Genomic DNA, 26,791 nt, shown 5'->3' with positions numbered 1-26,791 from the left:
AATCCCCTATGGACGGCGTTTCCACCGTTGGGAATCCGATGTCAGTTTTCCGCAGCCTTTCCATGCTGACCTTTTCGACATGGAAGGGCTGTTGGAAAGCGACTTTGGAGACCTTTAGCAGGGCCCCCTTGCCTTCGCGAATTATGGTTGGTGGTCGTGTGGGTACTGTGTGGCAGGCACCATGGGGTGCAGGGTTTTACACATACCCCCATTTTTCTCTAGGAGCCTGTATTAAGGCCGAGACTGAGACAGTGTCGGTCGAAGGCAACTCCGACCAACATCATAATAAGCCCCATTGTGTTGACTTGCGTTGTTTGTTTAGTCATGGATTCAGAAGAAATGGAAGATTCATCAACCACATGAACATGGCCTTTATTGATGGCATAAATATTAAGTAATATGATCTGCTTAATGTCAGTAAAGAGCAAAGAAGCATCCGAATCAACTATTGCCAGGTCGTCACCAATTTCATGTCCAAGTTCCACAAGTACACACAGCATATTGAATCTTGAGGATCATGCTTGTTCCTCAGAACAAAAGAATAAAGCTTGAATTGATGAAGTTGAACCATTACCCCCCTACCCCGACCCTCTTCCCCAAGTTCTTTTTTTTCTATCTGGGATCATCACTCCATTAGAGTTACTAATAATTCTACACCCAATTTATATCCAATCCATACCCATAGGGATGAGATTTTAGTAAACGATATTTAGGTCAAGAAATTTATTTTTCTTTTTTAAGCAAACATTCATCGGCATTTTATAAGTTAGTAACATATTGGATTGCTATTCAAGCTACCTCATCATGGACCAATTATATTTCCAATGATAATATTCTGACAATCCTAAGGTTTGATTTTGTGTTTATTTGTAGGTTTATTAGGTGAAAAACAGGGCACTCCATGACCACATGTCATTTGCCTCAAACACAAATTATATTGTTAAACAGGGGCACTTTGTATCAAAATAACACTTGCCCGTGACTATAACAATGTTCAATTCTGAGAAACCATTTAAACGGATGAACTGGGGGTACATTACCGCAATATGGGAGTAAATGATTTTCCCAACAAATAATCATGCATCTGGATCTACTGGAGAATGAAAATAAATTGCAATCTATTAGAGCCGTTGACATAGAAAATGGGGCTAGATGGGAGAGGTTGGTTGCGCCTTTGTGTTGTAATCTTAAATTATCATTCCGATGTATTAACTGCAGCATAGAGAACATAAATAACAGCTCAGAGATCACAGAGACATTAAATTCTAGCTTTAAACTGACAGTATTGCTTCTCATTTACAATTTAAGCAAATGAAGTAGAATAGAGACATGTAAGTTATTATTATGAAAGCATTTATATAGTATACTAGATGTCTCTGGGTGTGGATTAGTAAATGTTTAGAAAGATGACCGGACTCTAGAATCTCAATTTAAGACATCTTTCAGCAACACCAGTCCAAGAATTTCCTGCCATTTACACAGTAGTGAGAGTAAATCGAATAAAAATATCAATTTTATTCTAGTGTTTAGACTTTATTCCAGGCAATCAGTGTGTCTTGAATAAATCAATATAAATGCCTACTGTTGTGGGTCATGAGACTACATTCAACACGGTAAGCATGGAAAAAGTGTGAAGAGCACTATATGATTTACAATCAGTATTATCCAAGGCGAAGGGGGCGAAGGTCACTCCCTGGTGGCTACTTGCCTCAGTGGAGTAGGGCCCTCAGCTTTGCCTCAGGTCCTGAACCTCAGGTTGCCTCTGAGTACACTCCAGTCAAAACCTACCTGGGAGTGTGCTCCCCTTGGCTAATATTGCTCAGATACAGTATGGTTCACAGGTTTTTATATGATGAGATGCACACAAAATATAGTATGCAAATAAAAATAGTAAGATTTAGAAGATGATGAAATGATTGCAAAAATATTATTGATTGTCCGATTAAAGAATAATTAATTTGATCTCTCTATATTTTTACATCGTGTGACATACTTTGTTGTTAAGAAAGCATCCTTGCAAATTGTTGAACTTATACTAACAGATACAGGATATTTAGCAATATGCTGATTTCTTGGGTAGATACAGAGAATGTAAAACCATGTGCATATCAATCCAATTAGTGGGTAATGTTAAGCAATATCAGAGACAAGAGGGGCCAAGGTCTACATATTTGTTTAAGTTGACATTCATTGTCTATTGAGTGTGTCATACCTTTAACTTTTCTTTATGAGTATAATACAACTTTAGATGTGCCAAACTTTCCAAAAGTAATTGAGCCATCCAATGAACTGTGAGGCCTGCTAGTTTCCAAACACTTTGGACAGTTTTGTGATCTCTTGGCTTCCATACGCCTCAATAAATTCTACTCAAATACTTGTTATATGAATTGACAGAAGGTACCTAAACCCCAAAAGTGTATTATTTTACATTTTCTGATAGATTGCATTGCATTACATTTTGTCATATTGCATCCCATCACAAAAGACAGAATATACTATAACATGAAGTGACAAGAAAGACAGCAGGAAAAAATGCATTTCACGGTGTTAGAGCTGAAAACTATGTTAAGACTGAATTTATAGATAATAGTCTGGTAAAGAAAAATGGGTCATTTTTTCAGTGGCAAAAATATTTCTCACCCACTAATCCTACCCATGGCAGGTTTGTACACTCCATCACCTTTCATTTGAAGAACATACTTTGCTTTTTAAAATTATTTTGCATTTATTTGCATTATTTACAAATTTGCAATTTGTAGATACTAAATGTAAATGTTTGCACTACTTTTAATAAATGCGATGTATGTTAATGTTTGCTTCATGTCTACAAAACGTTGAAACATGTGCCTCAAATTAGTCACCTAAGAGTCACAGGATTTGGATTTCAGCGTTTAAAAATATAGCTGTTGATTGCTCGCACGTTTGCTATCGGCTGATTTTAAGAATAATTTTCAGTTGGTGAAGAAACATTAATTTGTTCTTGTTCTTGAGACTGGCAGATGTCACTTCGCCCTGTGTGGGACGTGAGTGACAGATATTTTGCTGCTCAAGAAATGAGAATGCAGAAATTCAAGAGATCCCCTGGGATTTCACTGGTCATTTGTGGGCAGCACAAGGGCAAAACAAGACGCTGTGCTAATGTTATTCTGCTTGTTGCTGCTACCCTGCAGTCCACTGTAGATTATTATATTTTTTTTATTTTTTTCAAACATTGTTTCTACTAAAAGATTTTTCCCCAGTTACAGAGTAATGTGCAATTACCTGAATCTTGCTTGTTACCGTAGGTTTCAGTTAATTGCGGATCCGAGCCTTTCTGCTCATTAAAATACGTGTCAAGAAGCATTTGTCTCTTTGAACATTTACATACTGTCTCTGTGTTTTGGCTTTGTTGGAAATAAATGGCATACAATTTTACAAACATGTCAACCAGAAATTAGATTCTATTAATGTGGTAGTTAAAAAGATCAAAACGATGAAAAATTAAAAGCAACTAGAAACATTTCAACGTTTGACTTGAAAAAGCAACCCGTGTATCCTATTCCTAGAGTAAACACTATAATGATGGTGAATTGTTTAATTGCACCACTAGTTTGTTTTTTAATTTAAACATGCATGTATTTTTTAAAGTGAATGTTCATTTTTAGACTTATTTGGACCACCTATTTAGGATAGGAAAAGGGGCATGCAACTATAATTTTAAGCCCAACGCAGATCAAAAAATCACAGCCATGTACGTGGATGAATCTCTATATTAGATTCAACATTGTCCTTTGAGCTGTGATTTTCTCTGAAACATCAAAAATGCAATTGTGTGTCAATAAAATAAATGTCAAGAAAAATACTAGTGTACCTGTTTCTGCATTAATTCTTGTCTTAAGTTCCCCACGAGTTTCAAATGATTTTTTTTACAATGAACCCCCAAATGAAATGCACAACTATGATAAAGGCAATAATATTCACATTCATATTTTAAATGATACAGCTTTGGAGGCTTAATCTAAGCTGCACTAAAATCAACTGCGAGTTCAAAATAATTTCAGATACTAACAAGCATGTTAAATATGTAATATTTTATTTTGTATCAGTTCAATTATAAAAACTTTATGGTAAATCAAATGAGACTAGCGGCAACTGCATTTACCTGACCATGAGCGCTTAGATTCTTATATACTGTTTTCTAGTTATTCATTTTCCAACCACCCGTTGACCAGGGCCACTTGGTATAAGCTGAAGGAATTAGACCATTACATTACTGATCATTATGAACCATTTAAGGTATCCTCTAATTTCAGCATATGAAGACTGAGACACACCCTCACTCATATCCTAAAATGTAGTATGTGTTTGCTTGTATAAACGATCCCCAGCAACATACAGACTTAATAAAAGTGAGGGACGCTGTTAAATATGTCCTTTCTATTACAATTAATGAAAGCAGGCGTGGCACACGTTCAATTTTACAGGTTCCTGCCAGATATGTTTTGCTCGAGCAAGCACAAAATACACATAAAGCATAGCAGGAGAAAAATAAAGATTGTGCTGAAATTTATGTAACCCAATAATTAGGAATTATGCAAAAATATACTATCACAAAAAATCACAAAGGCCTGTGCCCAATACCAAACCTATGCAGGAAAAAGCAGGAACATTCAATGCTGCCATAAACTTCATGCTCTGCACATCTCTGATTTACTCCATAAATTTACCTAGTCACTGTCTGACCGTTCCTCCACGGAAAGCTTGGTTGAAGACTGGCTTGGTGAGGGTTGCTCAGGGGGGGAAGATGATGCCGATCTGACGGCTAAGCTGTGTCAAATATCTACGGCTGAAGTGCAAGGACGACTATCCGCTACTGGAAGCTTACATGGGTCTGATGACTATACAAATGGTAATCTTCAAGACTCTCCAAACCCTTTAGTCAATACTCAACCCCATATGGTACATCATTCAACTGCAGCCTCAGCCGCCTCTAATCGAGAGCATCAGGAAATTACGCTTAACACTATTTATGATGTTATCATGGCACAAAGAGCGGAGGCGCAAGCAGAGAACCTTCGTACACAGACTGCGTTAAAAAAGCTGCAGAACTCATTGCGTAGGGTTGCCAAATCTTGCGCTGACTCTGCAATAAGAATAGGGGAAGCCGAAACACGGATATCAACGCTGGAGGATGAAGTAATCTCTCAGAGAAAATAAATCATTTCACTGAATGCTCACAAAGATGATTATTTATGGAAGTTAACCGATATGGAAAACAGGCTAGGACGCAACAATCTTAGAATTCTTGGGGTACCGGAGGGAAAGGAAGGGACCGATCCTCGAAAATTCGTAGTGGAACTATTGTCTGAGGCCTTCCCGGATATCAACAGCTGGGATTGGAAAGCAGAAGTTCAAAGGGCTCACCGATTCCCTTTTTTTCAGAAGAAAACAGCAGCTCAAGAAACCTCCTTCCCCGAGCAATTTTAATCTCTCTAAATCATTTTCTTGCTCGAGAGGCCCTTTTTGATTTGGCCCGTCCTAATAAGAAAGCCCATGCTATGGGATGTGAATTCTTTGTGAGACCTGACTTTTGTCAATCAACGGTGGATCTCAGATGGAGATTTCGGCAGCTGATTCCGAAATTTCAGGAAAAAGGAGCTCAAGTCTTCCTGCAAAATCCTGCAAGACTTAAAATTATTATAAAAGGACGGACATCTGTATTTACTGAAGAGGCTACCGCTAAAGAACTTTTGCATAAGTTATAGATGTCCAGGGGGTTTTTGTTTTGTTCTGTTTTTCTAAATCCTGAGGTTCGGTGATTATATTGTACGGGATCCAACTAAGGCTACCCGTTTGTTTCAATAACCCCTTATCAAAAAAAAGAAAAAAAAAAAAGAAAGTTCTTTCTTCAGCGAAATCAAACCTGGTCGTTAATAATAATATAGAATGTTCCCTCTTTTCTTTTTTTAGTTTGGATGGGATAGGGTAGGCTAGGCACGGACTAGTTATATTTAGATAAGGATTAGAGTTCCGGGGGGGGGGGATGAGTGGCTGATCAATCACCATCTTTTGGGACAAGCGTCCCTATGCTTCATGGGAAGGGTGAGGGGGGGTTGGGAGGGGTAGGGGTGGGGTTGGGGGATTCTTGGTGGGTGGTGAAGGGGGGTGGAAAGAAAAATCAGCATTGATCTTTTTGCTTTTTTTTGTTACTAAATGCCTGAGACTAGATTCCAGGCCAAAAAATATTATTATTGGGGATGTAGTTTGGTCCATGTTTGATGTAGGTATGACAAATTTACTGTCTAATTTTATAAAATTATTCAATGAGAGAAATACAGTTATGTACGCTAAATATATGTGGCCTGAACGATTTTAAAAAAAGGCTGTTTTTTTCACAATTAGCTAGGGGTTTTTCATGGGATATTGTCTGTCTTCAAGAGACACATATTGATTGGGCCAATAGGGTATGGCTTAAAAAGATGGGGTTTGATTTGATAACATGCTCTAAGCAGTCTACCAATACGAGAGGTGTAGCAATTCTTTGTAAACCAGGCGTTGTTTCTTGTAAGAAGTATAAAGAGGATAGAAACGGCAGGTGGGCTATTATTGAGGCAGGGTTTGGTATAGGGGAGGTTATAACCATATGTACTATCTATGGTCCTAATGTAGACGATCCTGAACTATACGACTCCCTCAATTTGGAATTAGCTCTATGGCCCCATCCTATCATACTGTGTGGGGATTTTAACATGCACTTAGCCGAAACAGCCAACATAAATTCAGGGATAGACTATATGGGTCGGAAACCAAAAGTTTTTAGATCCTTATGTAACCTAGTAAGGAAACAAGGCCTACATGATGCTTGGAACCAACTTAATAAATTTCAACAGGGTAGCACTTTTTACTCTGCTCCCCACAATAAATTATTCCGTCTTGATTATATATTTGCTTCTCCTTCTATTTTGGTAGATGCCACTATTACATTATTGCCAAGATTAATTTCAGATCACAACCCTCTTGTGTTAAAATTCCAGATCATTGCAGGGCCATTTATAAGATATAAATGGACTTTTGATAGGAAGCTACTAGTAGATGAGGAGTATCGTGACTGCATCAAACTTTGGCTCCCAAATTTATTTGCAATTAATAATGGCTCTGCTTCAGATACAATGGTCTGGGATACTTTTAAGGCCGGCGTAAGGGTGGAAACCCTTAGATATGCATTAAGGAAACGTAATGCTATAAGACAAAAAAATGAACAAGCTATGTTAGAGCTAAGTGCATTGGAACGAGAGCTAGCCCAGAAGATTAAAGATCGGACGGACGTTTCTGTAATACAAAGTAACATTGTTAAACGGAGATCTTTAACCTATAATCAGCACGCGGAAGAAATGGCTGCTAAATATCAGACATTCCGAAGGGAATGTTTTGAATATGGGGAGCAGGTGGGGAGAGTACTGGCAAATAGAATAAGGCAAAAGCAGTCACAAAGCAAAATCGATAGAATTAAGGATATAAATGGGTCTCTGCAAAATTCAGAGTCCGGCATTTTGGAGGTATTCAAACTTTTTTATGAAAAACTTTATGAAAGTGGGAAAACCTCTGACCCGCGGGGGTACTTGGGTGAAATCAGCACGGTAGGTCTGGACCCGGCTCAGAGTGAAAGCCTGTCTACCCCTATAACCTGGGAGGAAACTATTCAAGCAATGGTATCTCTACCAAGGGGGAAAGCAATGGGGCCTGATATGATTCCTTTCGAATTTTATGTCTCCTTCCAGGCTGAGTTACAGGATGTGTTATTATCTTTATTTCAGCAGGCATTCATGGGTACAGTACCCGACTCATGGGCTAAAACAACTATAATTGTCTTTAAAAAGAAAGGCAAGGACGAGGCGGAGCCAGCCTCATATCGCCCTATCACATTAATTAATTCAGACAGCAAGATCTTCTCTAAAATACTTGCTAGAAGACTTGGAAAGATCATAGCACCACTAGTCTTGTTACGTCAGCATGGGTTTGTGGCAGGTAGAGGCACTACGGATCATGTTTGGCGAATAATATCTCTTCTGGACTGGCCCCAGGCCTCCGAAGTCCCAATAGGGGTGGCCCTGTTGGATGCCGAGAAAGCATTCAACAGGGTCTCCTGGGAATTTTTATGGGCAGTTCTGCATTGGAAAGGCTTTCCATCTTCCTTCATTAAGGCTGTACAGGCCATGTATACTTACCCAGTTGCCACAATCCGTATTTCAGGCAATCACTCAGGGGAGCTTAAGATATACAGGGGCACTCGTCAGGGGTGTCCTTGCTCCCCTCTTTTATTTGCTCTTTATATTGAGCCCTTGCTGATTAAGATTGAGCATGATTTAGAGATTATCCCAATACAGCCTGTGAGTGAATCCATAAAAGTTTTAGCCTACGCGGACGATGTAGCCGTAGTGACATTGGATGTTCCCAATGCAATGAGGCGTATCGAATGCCTGACATCAGAATTCGGTTCCGTGTCCGGCTATAAGTTGAATTTACATAAAACTCAAGTCCTTTTTACTGGCTCTGACGTTCTACCCGGGGTCAACAGTTACAGAGGCTATCTATTTGGGGGTAAAAATTGCGGTTAATGTACAGTCCATAGTTAATCTAAATTTTGAACCTATCTTAATCTCAACAAATAAAATGATAGAAAATCTTGATTACTTGCATTTATCATTATATGGCAGGTGTAATGTTATCAAGATGGTAGTCTTCCCGAAATTTCTTTATTTATTCCGCACGATCCCACTTCTAGTTCCTAATTTAATTTTTATAAAAGCCGAAAGAATGTGCTCCCGCTTTATATGGGGGTACAAGAGAATAAGGAGAACCCTTAAAAAACTAAGCTTATCAAAGGAGAGGGGGGGACTAAATATCCCTCAATTTCAATATTATTACTGGGTGGCCATGCTCCAGTATATGGGAATATTGTTTTTCGGTGTGCAGTCCTATAAGGACCCAGCTATATGTCCGTCCATTTATGAACTTATTTTAGGCCCAGAAGCCAACTATATGTTCTTTAAGTTTTTTTAGCCAAGCTATTACAAAAGGACACGTTTTAAGACTTTAGCTGCTGCTGCTGTAGTTTGGTCTAGAATTCGCAAATACTTTATTTTAAAGGAATATAACCGATATATGCCCCTGGGAAAACCAGGTAAACTCCCTTTAATTTTTTTGTGACTCTACTATGCGGAGATGGAGTGCTCAGGGGGTTAGAATCATTGGTGATCTTTTCAGAGAGAAACAATTAATCCCATTTGTAGAACTTCAAGAGAAATTTGGGCTGTTACGTACAGACTTTTTTAAATATCTCCAAGTTCGCAGTTTTTTAGATAACCTTGATTTAAGAGGACAGATTAATCTAGAAAAGAATGTAATATTAGAATGCATAAAAGGGAGATGCAAGATTTCTCAGCTCGCTAAAATAATGATTGCAAGTCAGCAAGACGACCTTGCTTTATATGAGCACCGCTGGGAGAGGAGGTAGGGGATAGTAGGGGTCGACCTACAAGCCGCATTCAATTTAGCTGATCGGTTAATTTTTTCAGGTAGATATAAGAGTCAATATTATATGGCCATTTTTGATTTATACTACTCTCCAGCGAAGATAGCCAAATGGGGGACAAACCGAGGGATCTCCTGTCCTAGATGTACCCTGAGGGCTGCCGACTTGGTGCATATGCTATATGAGTGCCCAGTTCTCTCTTCGTGGCTCAAGGAGATACAAAGTTTTTTGAATATAGGTTTAGACATTTCAGTTAATTTGTCACCTCAACTAGTGCTGTTTGGTTGTGAGTTTGGAGCAAATGTCAGAACTCGACCAACCCCTGAGAAGGGATTTTTGTTTCTATGTATGGCTATTCTCCGTTTATGTATTACTTCCCAATGGCTAAGTCCTGACTCACCGTCCTTTAGTATGTGGATGACCAAACTATTATCCTTGTATAAGTTAGAAACTGCTCTGTACAAACTTAAAGGCAGGGAAAAAAAGAAATTCGGACTTGCACTATGGGCCCCAATCATGAACTGGGTATGATTAATTTGGTCTTTTTCTTCTTTTGGATTCTTACTGTATGTAAATGTCATTTGAACGCCTTCCTCTTATGTATAAGTTTTTTTCTTTGTTTATGGGTAATGTAACAAATGTTTACAATATGAAATTGTTTTATCACTAATGCTGATTTTTGAAAATTCTAAAATAAAATTAAAAAAAAAAAAAAAAAAAAAATGTACCTGGCCACTAGGGGTGGGCGGAATTTGCGGAATTAACCTTCGCAAATTATCGCGAGAATGTTTAAAATTATCGCAAACAAGCAGAAATATCGCGAAGATGCGGAAGGTTTTTTCCGGCATGTTCGCGCGATTTTCTGCATGGTTGCGGGTCGCCAACTTACCCATGTGGCTGCTTGCGGGCGCGGCCATCTTGTTTTGAGTTGTTCTCGCGGTGCATGATCGCGAGAAGAAAGACGTGATCGCGCGACGCATGACGTCACTGCGGGCGCGAACTGTCGCGAGACAGCGCAAATGGCTAAAAACAATACAACATCTCATGGAGAACGCGACCGGATCAAGAAAACTTGTCGGCGAACGCAGGGAATCAGGTAAGGCGATCGCGCGCGCGCGAGAATGTATCATTTTACAGCGCGAGCAAGAAACAAATTATCGCCAAGCTGCGGAAACCGGAATTTTTGACATCTTCGCGCTCTCCGCGGAACGCAAAAATGTCAAAATATCGCAATTTCCGCGAACGGAACGAAATTTTTGCCCAGGCCTACTGGCCACCAGTGGCGGCCCGTCACCTGCCAAAGTGGTGTGGCGGGCTGGAGGAGGGAGGTGGGGGGGATTCGGGAGCAAAACAAAAAAACCTTACCTGATCACCGCCACCTGCCGCAGTGCGCGCTTCTAGTCTTCTTCTTCTGGGCACAGGCTCTCAGACTGCACTGCGGCCAATCCTGATGCTGCATGAAAGCAGCCTCAGGATTGGCCTGCTCTCTCCTGCCCCAGCTACGCACTTCGGGCTTCAGTGTGGATGACAGTTTGGCCAGCCTGAGACGTCCGGCTAAACCATCATTCGCACTGTAACAGTGCCCACCACTCCTCCACCAGCAGTGTCTTCCTCCTGGACCAGCCCTAAGACTCGTCAGAGTCCTGGGGGCGTGTCCATGGGGATTAAAATAAAATGGTAATAATACCGGTTTAAAAGCTGTTTTATTATCGTTTTATTTGAGGGTGGTGGCTGGGGAAGGCGGTGCTCCTCCACCCTAATGGAGGGGTCGCCGCTGCTAGCAACGTACACACCACAAGAACACTCATCATTCAGGCCAAAGAAAACTTAAGAGACTTTGAAGGAACCTGTCAAAAACTAAAGAGTGCTTGTATTTTCAGCAGATCAAGCATAATACTGTTCCAACCTGCATGTCAAATACATCGCTGTCCACAAGCCCATCACAGGTCATCTTCAATGCCTTTGAGGGTTGACATTTCAATGCCACACATTGAATCAAAGCTAAGTGATCAGGTGCAAACCCTCTCCCACACTACTCTCCAAAGAAACTCACAAAATTCACCTTCCTAGACAATCCTAAATCAGCACTTTAGATCCTTGGCCTCCTGGTGGCCATTCCGCCACTCTGAGCCGCAAACTGAGCTAACTCATGGGTGATTTTAACATACATTGGATTGACCTCAATAATTCCAAGAAAGCACATCTGAGACACTGACACCTTATAATAGACAAAGAGTAATCAGCATGCATGGACTCCATGATGCCAGTGAACTGAACAAAAACCTATGAGATCATTTCTTACTCTAGTGTGATGCAGAAGAAACAGGTACCAGAAACACATCCTCAAAGAAAAGTCACCTTCTTCTGATCTCAATAAGAAAAGGCCAGAAACCACGTGAACAAACTAATCAATATCATCAGCCAACAAACGTTCCACACCACCTTCACAAACAGAAATCCAACAGTTTAGTGCTGGGAGGGCTTATACAATTTATTTGCCTACAGGATCATGACGATTGAACAATCTGTGGTTAACCCTTCTCACACAACAGAGCACCAAAGACCACAAACGTACACTCTACCCCTAGGACCAACTCCAGCAAAGAAGAGGCTCAACCCCCTATCTTTAACCCAGAAGAATAACGCCCCCTGGAATGAATTCAGGGCAACTCACATAAGATGTTCACACTAAAACCATATGTAGAATGAACAGTCCCATACTTTGAAGTTAGGGCAGATCACACAGCTTTGCAAGAAACCAGGAGTGGACACTGAAGACATGAACATCTTCTGCAGTTACCAATCTCCTCTTCTTGGCCGAAGTCCTAGAAAAATGTGTACTCAATCAACATAGTAAAGAATATGATTTAATTGACATCTTTCCATCAGGTTTCAGGGCAGACTGCAGTGTGGAAATGGCCTGACAGAGACAACATATTTAGAATGCTGGATGAACGGGACCTACTGATACCCCTTGGCCTCTCCATGGCGTTCAACATGGTCAAACATGATATCCTCATAGGCACCATAAAATCATGCATGGGCATTGGAGACACAACTCTGAACTGATTCTCCTCATACCTCAACAATAGATTACACTTAATAAAAATAAAAGGCTCCATCTCAAACCCAATCCTTATCAACCAAAGCAGTTCACAGAACGCCATCTCTCTTCAATCTCTACATGGAGACCTTGACCTCGATCCTTCATCAAGCCAACCTTGCATATCATCAATATGAGGCTGCGACCCAACTCTGCCTAAACATCTCCTGTTGCAATGGTTTCCCACACCTAAATTAAACACCAAGAAATACATAACACTTGCTACCTCTCAACCACTTAAGGCTCAACACACAGAGGGCAGAATTCCTACTAATCTGTCCATAATGCAGATCCCTGCCAATCCAAGAGTGAATCACTCAGCTGGATTTGCTCAACTGTACTCCCAAAACCATTTACTTCACTAAATCACTGGGAATATCCCTGAACAGGAACAAGCGCCTTAATATGACAGTCCACATCAACTCCAAAGCTAGAAATGTCATGCACATGCCATGCAGCATACGACTCCTCAAATGGTCAAACCTTTAATCCCTGAAGTGACCTACAAAATGTGGCGTAGGTGTTTGTTGCATCTAGACTTGATTATGGATATGTAACTCTCGCCGACACCCCAGAAATTCACCTGGCTCCCTTGAAGGCCTCTCTCAGTGCAGCAGCCAGACTTGTATCAGGAGCTTCAAGCTTTGATCACATTACTCACAGACTCAACATGCCCAAATGGCTCCTCATCGAAGAGCAATGTATCTTCAAAACTGCTTGCATTAACCACAAAGCGCCTCACTTTGGGACTCCAAAATGCTTACCTTACAAATTGATCATATTGGGAGGACAACGCTCCTTATGTTGCACAAGTTCTCTGCTACAGGAGTCACCCAGTATCATGAAGAAAAGGTCACACTCACGTTTCTTCACCTGGAATGGCCAAAAATATGGAACTTTCTTCCACTAGAGAAAAGTGCAAACCCTGCCGCAGCTGCCTTCAAGAGAATAGTCAAATATTTACTGCTGCGGAAGAGCACTTATTGTCAGAGTCGGTGTCATGCCCATCTGGCAGATGTATCTGCTGCCCCAGTCTGTACTACCTGATGTACACATAAAGTACCAACCCAACTGAGGATACTGTATAAAAGGATGAGCTTTAATCATAAGAATACATCAGGGAAAACAATCTGCTGTCCTTAACCTGGGATCCTTTATGCTGACTCTCAGTGAACTGCTGGCCTGGCAAACCCATCATATGTAATGACTGACACAGTTTGTAGATTGTGTAATTAGTATACAGCTTGATTTAACCCTGTGATCTATGTTATCACCATTGTAAGGATGGTATGTCTGTGTACACTGTGTAGCTTTCTGATAGCTGCAGGACATGTGCTCACTTAGTAAAACTCTCAAATAAACAAATCAATGAATACATCTGTTAGGCCTGTCAGCCTTAGGGTAGTCTTCACTCAAACCTTTTGCCTTACTTCTCCATATTTTTCTGATCTTGTTTTGTTGGCCTTACGACTCTGTGCACTTTACCACTGATAAACAGTTCTAAAGTGCATGTGCTTACTCGCTAAAACATGGTAACATTGGTGTTAGACCTGGCACCATTGGCGTGGGTCTCCTTTCCATTTTCATGCTGTTGCCTCATGTGTTTTTGCTGGTGTTAGATGCTTTGGGCACTGTGCCACTGCTAATCAGTGCCACAGTGCCAGTGCTCCCTATGGTAAATTGATGTATGGATTAGTGACTCCATGATTGGCTGATTTGGTTTACTTGTCAGACCCTAGTACAGTGCACTGAGTGTGCCCAGGGCTTGTAGACCAAATGCTGCTGGTGGGCTTGCAGCACTGGTTGTGCCATCCACAGAAGCAGCCTGTAAAATGTGTCTAAGGCCTGCCATTGCAGAGCCTGTGTGCAGTCTGGTACTGCCATGTTGACTGGCCAAGTGCACCCACTTGCCAGTCCCTAAACCTTCCCTTTTCTTCATATCCAACACCCCTATGGTAGGCCCAAGGGCAGGGTGCATTGTAAGTATAAGGTAGGACATGCCCTGGTGTGTGTGGTATGTCCTGATAGTGAATTACAGCCATTTTCGTTTTTCACTATTGCAAGGCTACCTATTCCCCATAGGCAAAATGGGCAGTTTGATTATTACATCTTATAATCCTAACTGACAAGGAACTAGGTAGAAATTCGAGTTCAGTATGCCTGAACTCAGAATGATATAATACATCTTTTAGTGAAGTTGGTTTTAACATCTGTGTTTGAAAATACCACTTTTAGAAAGTAGGTATTTTCTTGCCTAACTATCCAAGCCTGCCTCTGCTAGTTTGTGTATTCCTTGTCTGGAGTTTGAGTGACAGGGGCTGGGGGATTCCAGGACACAGGGTGAGTCAGCACGGGGCTGAATGGAGAGATTTGCATGTAGATGGGTGGGAGGAGTTGCACCTGGGACCTGAAAAGGGACTGTGCCTTCCCTCCACAATGCTGGCTCCACCTCCTGTGGTGCGTCTGATGTCCCTGGCCTACACTGTGAAAGGAAAGAAGGAGTCTTGTCAACAAAGTGCTTCAGGACTGACCAGAACTGGTTTGACCTAAGCAAAGGCCTCTCTGCCTTCAGAGAACAAAGAGAAAATGAGTATAAAAGGGGGGACCCAGTCTCCAGAACTTTAGATCACTTTGGGAAACAAGAAGAACCTTTGCTGAGGAGAGGAACCAGAGAAACTGAGGAAGAGACTATCCCTAGCTGAGTGCTGTTTGGGGGATTGGCCTGCAGTGGTTGCCTGACTGCCAAAAAAAGGAGAAAGGACTTTGTGCTACTTTCAAATCAACTTGTGAAGGATCTCCAAGGGCTTGAGATAGAGCTTGCCTCCTGCTGAAGTCTCAGGGACAACAGACTTCACCAACCAGCTCCCCAAGAGTTCTCTTTTGAAGTGCCTGCTGTTGTGCGGGGCCTTCTGAGGGACTGCGTGTTGCAAGGAGCTGGAAGCACGACTCGCGAAGAAGAAGCGTGACGCCGCCGCAGCCGCTGTCGTCACATCACTGGAGAAGGGTGTCGCCGCTGCCGCTTCGCCTCGCAGAAGCACCTTGCATCGCCGGAGAAGAGTGTCGCCGTCACAACAGACTCCGTTGCATCATCGGAGAAGCGTGTTGCAGCCGCAGCTGCTGTCATCGCATCACTGAAGAAGGGTGTCGCCGCTGTAGCTGTCGCAACGCATCCCCGAAGCGTCTTGCATCACCGGAGAAGAGTGTCGCCGTCGCATCAGATGCCGTTGCATCACCGGAGAAGTGTGTCGCAGGGCCTCTCGCGGCTCAGAATAATCGTTGAGTCGCCGCACGGCCACCGGGCGTGCACGTATCATGTCGCAACAAGAAGAAGATGCCATTTTTGTTTTATTGCACCGGATCTTCATCGCATCACGGCGCTGCTGGTCGCATCGCATCAATTTTTACATTTACATCGCCACGGAAGCGTCGAAAAAAACCGACGCAGCCCCTCCCCATGCCGAGAAGAACCGACGCATCCTCTACGCATCAGTAGGAACCCGACGCATCACTGTTCTTGCGTGTAAGGAACCGACGCATCACCTTCCCTGCAACACTTTCGTTGTATAGCGTTAGGCATCCAAGGGTACATTGAACTTAAAGTGTCGCATTTACCATCTTAAGAGAGCTAAGCTATTTCTACCATTTTTAAAGTACAGTATTGTGGATTTTTGTCATTTGTGGTCTTGTGATAAGTCTATATAAAGAATACTTATTTTTTATATAAAACCTGTGTGGTGTCCATCTGTAGTGTTGTCACTGGATTACTGTATGTGTTCACAATTGCTTTACACACTTCCTCTGAGATAAGCCTGTCTGCTCGTGCCAAGCTACCAAGGGGGTGAGCAGGGCTTATTTTAGGAGTGTACCCCCTTACCCTGACTAGAAGCAAGGGTCCCTATTTGGTCAAAGGTAACTACCTCTGCAAACTAGAGAACCCCAGTTCTAACAATGGGCTTATACCCAATTGGCATATTTAATTTACCTGTAAGTCACTAGTAAAGTGGTACTACATGTGCCCAGGGCTTGTAAATTAAATACTACTAGTGGGCCTACATCACTATTTGTGCCATCCACTTAAGTATCCTCACTAACCTGTCTCAGGCCTGCCATTGCAGCCAGTGTGTGTAGTTATACACTGCACACCTCAACCTGGTAAAGCAAATCTCTTACCAGGCAAACCCTTCCTTTTCAATACATGTAAGTCACCCCGAAAGTAGGACCTACACAGCCTATTGGGCAGGGTGCAGTGTATTTAAAACATAGGACCTGTACGTTTAAGTTTTTCATGTCCTTGTAGTAAAAAAACTAGCTAATACATTTTTCACTAATGCAACTTGTGAAGGATCTCAAAGGGCTTGAGATAGAGCTTGCCTCCTGCTGAAGTCTCAGGGACAACAGACTTCTCCAACCAGCTCCCCAAGAGTTCTTTTGAAGTGCCTGCTGTTGTGCGGGGCCTTCTGAGGGACTGCGTGTCGCAAGGAGCTGGAAGCATGACTCGCGAAGAAGAAGCGTGACGCCCCCGCAGCCGCTGTCGCCACATCACTGGAGAAGGGTGTCGCCGCTGCCGCTTCGCCTCGCAGAAGTGCCTGGCATCGCCGGAGAAGAGTGTCGCCGTCACAACAGACTCCATCGCATCATCGGAGAAGTGTGTCGCAGACGCAGCTGCTGTCATCGCATCACTGAAGAAGGGTGTCGCCGCTGCAGCTGTCGCATCGCATCCCGGAAGCATCTCGCATCACCGTAGAAGAGTGTTGCCGCCGCATCTGGTGCCGTTGCATCACCAGAGAAGTGTGTCGCAGGGCCTGTCGCGGCTCAGAATAATCGTTGAGTCGCTGCATGGCCACCGGGCGTGCACATATTGTGTCGCAACAAGAAGAAGATGCCATTTTTGTTTCATTGCACCGCATCTTCATTGCATCACGGCACTGCTGGTTGCATCGCCACGGAAGCGCAGAAAAAAAACGATGCAGCCCCTCCCCATGCCGAGAAGAACCGACTCATCCTCTACGCAACAGTAGGAACCCAACGCATCACTGTTCTTGCATGTAAGGAACCGACGCATCACCTTCCCTGCAACACTTTTGTTGTATAGCGTTAGGCATCCAAAGGTACATTGAACTTAAAGTGTCGCATTTGCCATCTTAATAGAGCTAAGCTATTTCTACCATTATTAAAGTACAGTATTGTGGATTTTTGTCGTTTGTGGTCTTGTGATAAGTCTATATAAAGAATACTTATTTTTTATATAAAACCTGTGTGGTGTCCATCTGTAGTGTTGTCACTGGATTACTGTATCTGTTCACAAATGCTTTACACACTGCCTCTGAGATAAGCCTGTCTGCTCGTGCCAAGCTACCAAGGGGGTGAGCAGGGGTTATTTTAGGAGTTTACCCCCTTACCCTGACTAGAAGCAAGGGTCCCTATTTGGTCAAAGGTACCTACCGCTGCAAACTAGAGACTCCCAGTTCTAACAATTGGCTTATACCCAATTGGCATATTTAATTTACCTGTAAGTCACTAGTAAAGTGGTACTAAGTGTACCCAGGGCCTGTAAATTAAATACTACTAGTGGGCCTACATCACTATTTGTGCCATCCACTCAAGTAGCCTCACTAACCTGTCTCAGGCCTGCCATTGCAGCCAGTGTGTGTAGTTATACACTGCACACCTCAACCTGGTAAAGCAAATCTCTTACCAGGCCAAACCCTTCCTTTTTAATACATGTAAGTCACCCCGAAAGTAGGACCTACACAGCCTATAGGGCAGGGTGCAGTGTATTTAAAACATAGGACCTGTACGTTTAAGTTTTACATGTCCTTGTAGTAAAAAAGCTAGCTAATACATTTTTCACTGATGCAAGGCCTATCTCTCCCTCAAGATAACATTGCAGTTGCCATATTACATTTAATAATCTATAAATTCCAATAGCAAGTAGGTTGACAGTTCATGTTTGGTGTCTTTGGAATTGTAATAAAAAGTCTCTTTAATGGTAAATTTAGATTTTGAATTATATTTGAAAATGCCAGTTTTAAAAAGTTGGCATTTTCCTGCCTTAGTCATTTAGAGCCTGCAGTCTGCTCCTATGTTACATGACTGGGTATAATTGGCAGTTGAACTTAGTGCTTTCCTACCAACAGCCACACACAATACAGAGCTTAGGGGAGCCATCACTGGCAGGATTGGGTGTGAAGCTGGGCATCGCCTAACTTACACCTGAATAGGCTGAGCCATGCCTCAACAAAAAGGATTGCATACCCCCTGTAGTTAGTCTGGAGCCAGGGCGGGTGGTGGAACCAGAGCACTTCAAATGGAATTCTATAGAAGCATCAGTCACTTCAAAGAAGGTCAAAATAGGATACAAGATGGCAGTGGTAATAACGAATAGTTAGCACCTCCGTTAAGTTTCCAAGTACACAATGGAAGTGGTTAAAGCGTGCTCAGATGAATAAAAAACTATGCCATCTTTTAAGTGTTACTCTCTTTTCATTCTTCAGTTCGACTCTTCTCTATGACCGGTCGTATTTGAACTAGGCAGTGTATCCACCGAATACTTGATGATCTAGAAGTATGTTTTCCATTTAGTACCCCACTACACGAAGGGGGCTGGAAGTTTTTCACTCATTTGAAAAGAATAAACGAGATTACAACATTTCAAGGTCACTCACATACAGCTTTTGGTAGGAATTCTTACCCCTTTGTTCTTCCGTGTCTGGTGCCGGTGTCTCTTTCAGCCTACTCCCATTATGCTTTTTATACATAGTAGGCTCCACTATGTATGAGTTACATACTCTGAGCACAGAAGTATCTTTTTCATAATGTACTCTGTTTGAAACTCTTTTTCTTATCTTTTCCCTTTCCTATTTTGATACTTTGGGTCACAACATAGTCAAGTCTGACTATCTTTCTTGAGCACCCTCTTCTTAGGAACTTTGCATGTTGTACATATGCACTTTGAGTTGGAATTTGCAATGCCTCTTTGGAATACTTGACACCAAGACAATTATTTGTCAGCTCCATCTGTAGCTTATAGTAGTGTATTTACAGCCTTGAAAAAGTCATCTACAAGACGAAACACGTGTCGGCTGTCTGAGCCTACAATCTATGTGTCAACAAATGAACCATCTACATTTAAACACTGTGTATATATAGACTTTTTTGTGCTGTTCAACTTTGGTTATTTTGGAGTTCTACTCTAATTAAATTTAGACCGACCACGGTGTCCGATGAAAACTATATTGTATTTAACTTCAAAGAAGTATCTAGGTATAAATATTGGACCTCAATCACCACCCATTCAGTACATTTCTTGACTCATGGAAGAGTGCCAGGATGAAGGACTGATGTGATGCTGGAAGGACTGCTACTGTGCTGGACTGCTGCCCTGTTGGCCTGCAGCCATGCTAGATTCCTGCCCTGCTGCCCTCCTGCATGAATAAGAAGGATTTGACCTGAAAATTGTACCCAGGACCACCAGAATGAGTCTAAGGACTAGTCTTTTGTATCCTGTGCCTTGACTCTGCCAACTGTGAGTCCTGCCCTGCTAAATGTTTCCATCCCAGTCCTTGACCCTTGTAAGTAGGCCTGAAGGAGCTCTGCCAGCCCATCCGTGGACCCAGCATTACCACTGTATCTCCTCTGTTGTGCGGCGCAACCCCCAGTTGAACCGATGCATCAATGATGTTGCATGGACTTCCCTGATGCGAGGTCTCTGCCTCACCCATCGCAGATTATTAGGCCCTCTACTGCGCTACAACTAAGGGCCCAATTATTCCTAGGTGTTCAATAATGATGTACAACAAAAACGTGACTCCTTTACTTAAAGGTATGGGTTCTGTTCAATCTAGAAGGAATATTTCTGCATCAATGCAATGTGTGTTACCTTCTATATCCTTCTTGATAACTCAGTTCTTCTCCTTTGAGCCATGCCATGCAATGCCATGCCACAGACATTTGTTTCTAAGACTACTCATGCCTTTCAGTCAAATGGGTGCTGATGAACCCCTCTTTGACATGTGGGGTTTTAGTTATGCTCTTTGGGTGTTGCTGGGTTAAGGGTGATGTAGTGCACCATTCAGATTCAAGTTCTAGGCTGTGGCTGAACTTAAGGGTCTTATAACTAGTTTGACAGTCTGACCCCCGTAGGACCCTGTCCGCACCCCCCTAGCAGCGCTGGAGGTCCAAAGACCGCCGTATTGCGAGTTGAATACGGGGATGGCGGTATGGGGGTGGGTATCTTGCAGCGGTGGTAAGAGCTTTTCCCAAATATATTGATGCCTGTGTGTGCATTTCAACTGTAGATGTGTTGGATGTAAACATATTCATGATATATGTGGAGAAATACCATATACCCATTACCGGGGACTTAGCTGTAGATTGCTACTAACAGGGTCATAATCCTCGGCATGAAGATCCAGTTGTGAAGGGGAGACCTGGAGAAAGGGATCCACAACAGAATCTGCTAGGAAGAACAGGAAAGGTGTGAGCACGCACCCCAATTGCTTTGTCACCGCCACCTTCAAGCAGGTGGTTGGACCGCGGTTCGCTTGTGGAACAGGCATCTCATAATACGGACAGCTGTGAATCTCCCCTGTACCACCCTATGGCGGCTGCCTTTCCCCTATCATGAACCAGGTGGTCTGCTGGCGGTCTTGGCAGTCCAGCGGCAGCCCTCTTAAAGGCGATCCACCCTACTCATAATACAATGATTGGACCGTCGAGCTCTCCACGCTCAGATTGTCGATATGGCGGTCCATGGGACTGCCAAACTAGTAAAAAGAACCAAATTGTCAACTTGTAGGTTTTTCTGAATGGAATAATCAATCAATACCTAAATGATTTCTGCTGCTGCATCCTGTCACTGCCCCAGTCAGATTAATTGCTGGGACAATGTTATAATTCCACTATTCTAATATGACCATGAGATTCACATTCAAAAAGAGCAATCTTATACACACCTTTCATTGGTGCACTATCGTACTAGTTGAGTGCATGAACTCTATTGGGGTGGGATCAAATACGTTTTGCTCACCCAATGATCCCCCATTGCCCTAATCACATTAGCTGCTAGCCACTGCATGTGTGATTGAGCTCAAAAGAGAAAGTTATTTTTAAAACACATTGCATAGAATGAAGCTCAGCCCATTAACTTGATCGAAAGAGCTCCATGCAGAACATCCTCACCTGAACACTCTCCTAATTTTCTTCTAACAATTGCCAGCTAGACTGCAGAGACATGTGAGTATGGTTTCATGATCACAAACTTAATGCCTCTCCTTAAAATAGTGCCCTTCACAGGCTGATGCAGAGTGGCTGTCCCTTATCTGAGGTCCGCCACACAGGACTTACTCACTCCAAATTTTCACTACCATTTTCACTGCCCATTGCTCTGATCTAATTGGCAGCCAAGACCAAGCAACTGCAATTTGGAGACACAAATCCTGCCCTTACTCAAAAAATATTATTTTCTTTTCAAAGGCTGATTACAATGGCTGGAACTGAGCCACTCATCTCCATATAACAAATAATATATGAATACCTTCTCCCAGCTGCTTTTGCTCCAATATAACTGTCTGATAAGATTTTACTGTGTTTATGTGCCAATCACACGTTTGACCCACCCGTAAGTGATGTTGGCAGTGCACTCAAGCAAAGGACTAAAAGAGATAAAGGACTCTTCCAAAAATATCTGCCCTGTTTGGCCTTGGGAGATGCTAAGGACAATGTACAGACCCCCCTTTATGTCTTATTTTGAATGTTCTATTTTAAATGTATTTATGTAACATTGGTTTCCCATTTTATTGTGTTTTGGTAACTGCAGTAAGGCTGCATACATTGGTGTTATCATAATTTAATCAGGTTAATTTACACATGTATGATCATAACTGCATTGGATAACATGCTGAAAACCATATCAAATTATTTTATATTTGTTACCTTCTACAAACAATCCTGCAATACACCTTATTCTTAAAATTCCAGATGGCTAAACCGTATCTACCTTGTACAGAGCCAGCGTGCCCGCATAGAGATTTGGCCTGGGTTTTGTGCCAGCCTGGCTGGGGCCACAAAGGGTTGATTTCAACACGTCTCACCTTACATTTGCTTGTGAAAGGGCAGGCTTCCTTACGACTTAATGAAGTTTGTTAGTGCAATCAAACTGGTTTTGCTACAGGGGAAGAAAAATACCTCCCACACCCAAGACATTGTTCCTTATCTGGAGGCAGTTTATATCTCATTACGGCCAAGCACTGGCAGACCAGTTGTCAGTCGGCTAATGCTAATTAGCCTGCTGGAGGTTTGGGTCAGTAAAGATAACTTCCTAAAAGCTAATTTTCCTGAATATTTATCAAACTTCTGACTTTACCGTAAATTGGAATTTAAAAAAAAGTTTAACATAGTCCTTGAATGACGTTTGTGGCTGATTCCCATAACACATTACAGATTAAAGTGTATAATCTGAACATATTGTAAGATTCAGCTATAGTCCTGCCAGTGGAAATAGCTTTAGGGGCCCAGTCACAGAAGAAAAATGCCAATTTTAATTTGACAGACATTCTGCTTTTAAATATCAGTTACCCTACCTTATAAGCAACAAGTTGTACTTAAAGGTGACTTATTAATATTTAAAAGTAAGGTGCCCTACCTCTCAAAAAGGGTTGTTTTGACAGGTTTGACAGCAGGTTTGTAGGCCGTTGTAGTCAGGCTACACATGGTAGGCATGATGTTAGTTTTTTTCATGCCCATTCTGTGGATGGCTGCAGTCCACAAGTGGCACTTAAATGCAAGGCCCAAGGTCAATTTCAGCACCATATACTAGGGACTTCTAGCCAAGTTAAAGAAAATCAATAAGCGGTAAGTCAAATTAACCATGTTTAAAGGGAGAGCACAGCACTTTACTCCTATTTAACAGGGATAAATTGCACCAATTTCTAAATCCAGCAAAACAGAGAAGTCAACAATTGGGGAGAAACACACAAAAGATTGTGATTCCTACATGTTGCAGAACTGAATCTAGGTGATATATAAATCAAGCTTGTTTATGCTGTGAAAATCGCTCTTGGTAACCTCCCCTTTGCTTTAGATTGCACATTAATAACTAAATCAGGGTCATTGTACATTTACTTTGCCTTGTGTATTGAGGAAATCTGTACGTGTTTTATAAATGCATCTGGATGGTCTGTGTATTACATTCATTTTGTTATGTGAAATTGCACCTGGGTAACCAATTTATTGAATTATATTGTGGTTTCTTAAGCACAACTGGGTAACAACTAATGCGTTGTATCTATTACAGCAGGGAAACTCCCTGCAGTATGCTATAACTTCATCTATGTAGCTAGAATATTTCCTTGGATCATGATAGCTACAACACAGGAATCTGAAAATCTATATCCTGCACTTTTATGAGACTCTGTGTCCTTTTAACACACATACACCCTTATGCATCAAGCCAAAATCCAGTCGGTAAAATACCGATTCGGTAATAGCTCCCGGTATTGTGTGAAAAATACCCAATCCCAATGCATCAACCCAAAACCAGAGCAAATAACGAATCGCTAAATAAATAACCTCGAACATACCGAATTGCTAATACCCAAAATGCTAATTTACCGAATCGCTAAATACCGAATTCGCAATTACCGAAATCACTATTAGCTCCCGGAAATTGCCAATAGCAAATAACGAATCGCACCCCAATGCAACAAAACTCGCTAATAACGAAAATCCCAAAAATCGCTATTTTGCCAGAGCTAAATAAGGGGAATCAAAACCTGGAGGTAAAGTCACAAAAAAAAAAAAAAAAAATTCCTACATGTGCAAATGATTGAGGCAATCACTAAACCCTTAAATTTGGCCCAGGAGACCCTGTTGGCTCCCACAAAATGGCTGCCCTCTACGTGCTTGCAAGGAGGATGCGGATCAATGCAGCAGGACAGCGCAGGAGAAGGGTCCAGGAGCGAGTGTTCAGACTGCGCATAACCCTGCTCGGCCAGAATGAGGACGAGGTGTACCAGAAGTATCGCCTCAATCGCGCTATGATCACGCGCCTGATTGCAGACCTGGAACCATTACTGCAGCACCAGACACACCGGACCAATGCAATCCCTGCGCACGTTCAGGTCCTATGCAGCCTGCACCTACTGGCCTCAGGGAGTTTCCAGGGGGTAATTGCGGTTGCCGGAGGTGTTTCGCAAAGCGCACTGTCACGCTTCTTCAAAAAATTCCTAGATGCCATGCTGACAATGCTCCACAGACACATCAGCTTCCCCACAACCCCACAGCAGTTGGACCGCACCAAACAGGCATTCTACCAGGTGGCACAATTTCCACATGTGATTGGATGCATCGACTGCACGCATATCCCCATATGCCCTCCGTCAGCAAATGAGTACCTTTTCAGGAACCGCAAGTCATACCACTCGATCAACGTGCAGGTTGTGTGCGATGCCAACAACATCATAACGGACCTAGTGGCACAATTCCCAGGGAGCACACACGACTCATACATCTTCCGCAACAGTGGAATGCACAGGCGACTACTCAATGGAGAATTTGGAGAGGGACTCCTGTTAGGTAAGTAGAACTACGCTTCCCCACACCAACACCACACATGTATGTACATCACCAATGCTAAGTCTATGCTTCTATCTTCTAGGTGACAGTGCTTACGCCCTGCGGAAATACATACTAACCCCATACCTAAATCCAGCAACCCCGCAGGAACATCGCTACAACGCTGCACACATCAGCACGAGGAATGTGATAGAGCGGACTTTTGGGATTCTCAAGAGCCGCTTCCGTATCCTCCACAAGACTGGCGGCGCCATGCTATACCAACCAGACACATGCTGTCGAATAATTGCTGTATGTGCAATGCTGCACAACATTGCCACCAGAAGGGGGATACCCATGGAGGTGGACAGGGATGACGACCCCCAGGCTGACCAACCACCCGCCCAACGACGACCGGCACACATCCCAAACACAGCAGAGGGCCATAGGAGGCGGACAGACATAATGCAAAATCATTTTTGACCCTGGGTAAAATGAGACATTACAAGTTGGTGTTGGGTGCAACTGTTTAATGCACAGTAACACTGAGGATTGTGCAACAGAACTAGCATTGTGAATCATGCTCCGATTGCATAAATGTAAATAAAAGGTTCCTTAAAGTCAGGCCTGTGCAAACACAATAATTGGATGGCCATGGTTGCTCCACCATGGACCTGCAGCATGTCCAAATTTCTAGTGGCGCTTGCCACGTACACCAAGCCTCCGCTCAGGTGCATCCAAACCCTCACCACGGCCTGTCCCCGTGGAGGCACGCGAACTTCGGCGCCTGGTGCTGGCCTCTGCCAGTGACACGCTGCTGACACTGGAGGCAGCCTCACTGGTGTCATCCCCTCCCAATGCTGCAGCACTGCATGTGCTGCTCTGAAGTTGTTCCACAGCAGTGGTGATGTGTCCCAGTGACTTGGCCACATCACCGCAGAAGTGCCCAAGGTCCACCTGCAGGGAGACTGTGCGGCGTGCCAACACAGCGGTGCAGTTGCTGTGCCGTTGTATGGCCTTGGTAGCGGCGGCAGAACGCAACATTAGCTGCCGGTTACTCCTCCTCTGGGACTCATGGCCCTCCCTGATGGCACGGGTGAGCTCACGTACCTCCTCCCTGAGCTGAGCATTGCCATCAGCAACCGCAGTGGTCTGGTCCCTGACCGCCGTGCCCATGTCCCTGACCGCGGAGCCCATGTCGGTGACTGCTGCAGTCATGGCGCGCATCTCCCTCGCTAGGCGCACGATGTTGCAGCTGATGCTAGCCACATGTCTTCCCTGCAGGTTCTGTGTACGCAGCATCCTCTCCTCAATTGCAGAGGTTGTTGGGACATCCTGGTCAGCTGAGGAGACGGAACTGCGACGGGCCCTGTGACGCCGTGCGTGTCTTGAGCCTCCAGGTGGTGCAGCAGGTGGTGTGGATGTGCGCTGCGTGGGTGCCAATTGCGGGGGGGGGGTTGCCATCTCCTGCAAGGGCGCAACTTGGTGCCTGTGCCTCTGCGGTATTGTGGCTGTACTAGCTGCAGGCTGGCTTGCTGGTGCCGTTGCTTGTGGCGCAGGTGGTGGTGCCTTGGCTTGTGGCGCAGGTGCCTTGGCTTGTGGCACTGGTGCTGGTGCCGTTGATT

This window comes from Triturus cristatus, chromosome 3_1 (genome assembly GCF_964204655.1).
Source record: "Triturus cristatus chromosome 3_1, aTriCri1.1, whole genome shotgun sequence".
NCBI classification, from domain to species: domain Eukaryota; kingdom Metazoa; phylum Chordata; class Amphibia; order Caudata; family Salamandridae; genus Triturus; species Triturus cristatus.
The sequence above is the reverse complement of the archived record's forward strand: the minus strand, read 5'-3'. Positions refer to the sequence as shown.